Source organism: Engraulis encrasicolus, chromosome 6 (assembly GCF_034702125.1).
Source record: "Engraulis encrasicolus isolate BLACKSEA-1 chromosome 6, IST_EnEncr_1.0, whole genome shotgun sequence".
NCBI lineage: Eukaryota > Metazoa > Chordata > Actinopteri > Clupeiformes > Engraulidae > Engraulis > Engraulis encrasicolus.
This window is the reverse complement of record NC_085862.1, coordinates 7,544,631-7,547,187: the sequence shown is the minus strand read 5'-3', so window position 1 is coordinate 7,547,187 and position 2,557 is coordinate 7,544,631. Positions and strand designations below refer to the sequence as shown.

General features: G+C 42.3%; 1 long non-coding RNA gene across 1 annotated transcript; it reads right to left on the bottom strand.

The window, feature by feature from the left end:
* Positions 1-1,010: 1,010 nt before the first annotated feature.
* Positions 1,011-2,299, bottom strand: LOC134450651 (uncharacterized). The gene is made up of 3 exons (XR_010035141.1): positions 2,239-2,299; positions 1,302-1,437; positions 1,011-1,063 (listed from the first exon to the last, which is right to left on the bottom strand). It is a non-coding gene; the product is annotated as an uncharacterized LOC134450651 (long non-coding RNA).
* Between the last annotated feature and the right edge of the window lie 258 nt (positions 2,300-2,557).

Genomic DNA, 2,557 nt, shown 5'->3' with positions numbered 1-2,557 from the left:
TGTAGTTTATTAAAGATAGAAGAGCGAAATGGTCAGTGTGCGGGAGTTTCTTTAAACTATTGCTGAGTGACCCATCGTGCCATCTCCGACGCACCTGCCAGCTGAGGTGTGCGAAAAAAGCCAAAGTTTAACGCTGTGTTTTTAACAGGTTGTCAAGTCAAAAAAAAGAAAAACATTTTTAAAAAATGTTAAAAATAGAGTGCTGTATATGTGCTTGAGGAGGTACGCACGCACACAAGTTAAGAATAGTGTAGTGGACTTCAGAGCCTCTCAATGATCTGCTCAATGCAATGACTCTTTATTAAAAAATGCATAAAGGTGTTTGGCCATTTCAGCAATGTTTTACCAAAAGCTGTGTGTGAGCAATAATGTAGAAATGTGTATTTGTACTTCTAGTCAATTGTTATTATTATGTCTGCATTATTACTCACACACACACACACACACACACACACACACACACACACACACAACTTTCAAGGAGGATAACAAGTTTAGTGCGTAAACAAGGGCAAGAAATATGGCCACTGTAAGTGAATATTTGTAACCTGATTATCATGACTTACAAATCTCTTCGAGACTTGGTCTGACCAAGAGCATAACAACATTCTCAAACGGCATGGTTGACCCAACTCTCGTGATTTGCTACTGGTCGAGGGCCGAACAGGCTGAGCCAAAGTTTAAACCAAACATTTTCTTAGTCCCAATAGAGTGTCTCTGCTCAAACCTTGTCACTTCCTTGAACACGCCTCTAGCCAGGACGGTTGGTGATGCTGAAAGTCGATTGCTTCCCGACAAAGTGGGTGGAGTTTCCTGCTGTGGAGGGAACCCGAAAGTACCTGAACAAAGTTTTCCTGAGTGTGTGTAGCAGAGCCGAAGGTGTTGCGTCACTGCGAGGGCGGAGCCTGGGTAGGATGTTTGGCAAGCAGCCAAATGCAGTCACCCCTTTGAAAATGATTCCGATGTCCTCAGGACTGTCAGTAGCTTCTGAACCTTCATGGCGGATCACATAGATGGCATGGATGCTTTCTGCCATAGCCGATTCCCTGTCAGCATGTTGTGCCTGAAACAAAGTAATTCGACAGATACACATGTAAATATTTAACTGATGTCCATGACATATTTTACCTTCTTAACCATCCATTTCAAACATGCTACCACAATACCAAATACACCAGGTGAAAAGTTAGACAATTTAACATAAGTTATTCTGACTTAATGTTTATACATCTCGATTGTCAACAAATCAGCAAAATTGTAGGCATCAAGATTCAAATTAACATTCTCTTTGTACATAATACCTGGGTCATGGGTATCATTATTCTGGAGGCATCGACCAACCATTCCCCCTTTCCTGATGGAACGCCTCCGTCAGATTTGGAGAATATGGAGAAGAACTTGACTGTTGACTTTTATTCTTCAGAACTCTGCACACACCTATAAAATCATAAAACACAAATACAACATGTACAGTATGTAGCTTATTTGTCTATTTTCAGGACACAAAAAAACAATTTACATATGAAAGTCCAAACAAAAGAGTGATAATCTCTTACACCTCTTGTGTGTGTGTGTGTGTGTGTGTGTGTGTGTGTGTGTGTGTGTGTGTGTGTGTGTGTGTGTGTGTGTGTGTGTGTGTGTGTGTGTGTGTGTGTGTGTGGCTCTAGCCCCCTGGTGGAGCTCCAGCACACAGAGGTCTGGGACACTGTAGCAGCAGGGATGGGCAACTTTCATGATAAGGAGGGCCACAGTTTTTCATCGCTACCATCAGAGGGCCACAAGACCAGGGATCGGACTGCAACTCACAGAGTTCGAGGTGCAGTTGGTTGCTCACTGACTGCCGATATTGCTTGGAAGGAATGGGAGTGTTCTGTATCGGCTTACAGTATCACTACAATAGATTAATTCAATAGTGTGTTTAGAAATCTGGTCATTATTTATTTTATTTCTTTAATTATGTTTTAATTATGGGCCATATCGAGTGAGGAGGCGGGCCGCGTGTGGTCCCCGGGCCTCCAGTTGCCCATCCCTGCTGTAGCAGGATTCCATTTCTCCAGTCAAAAAAATAATCGGAGCAGTTATTGCTTCAATATCAATGGGAGCTCGCATTGAGAAGTCGCAGGACGAATTATAGACCACATTGATGCTTAAGAGAATTTGTTGGTGGTAAGGACATCATTACATACCAATATAAAGAGTAATCTATTGGAAGATGCAGCCGAGTAAAACATTTAATACCTTGAAATCTTCCAGGAGAGATTTCACCCGAGCGAGAGATGTCACCCGAGCTCTGATGCTGTATGTCACTGCCAGTGAGCAAGAGCCATCTCTGTTTGAAAATAACAACACCAGAACAAGGACACAATTGACACCTGGATACAACTTCTGGAAATTGTCTTGGTGATTAACTCTACACAAATAGATATGCAAAGCATTCTAACTTATCTCTTTAAAAAAGCATGGGCAGTCTGTGAATGCAAGAGAAGCACACTGCCTGTGACTTTGCTCTGGGCGTACATGATCTGGGCATACATCAGTGTCTCCCAACCTTTTTCGT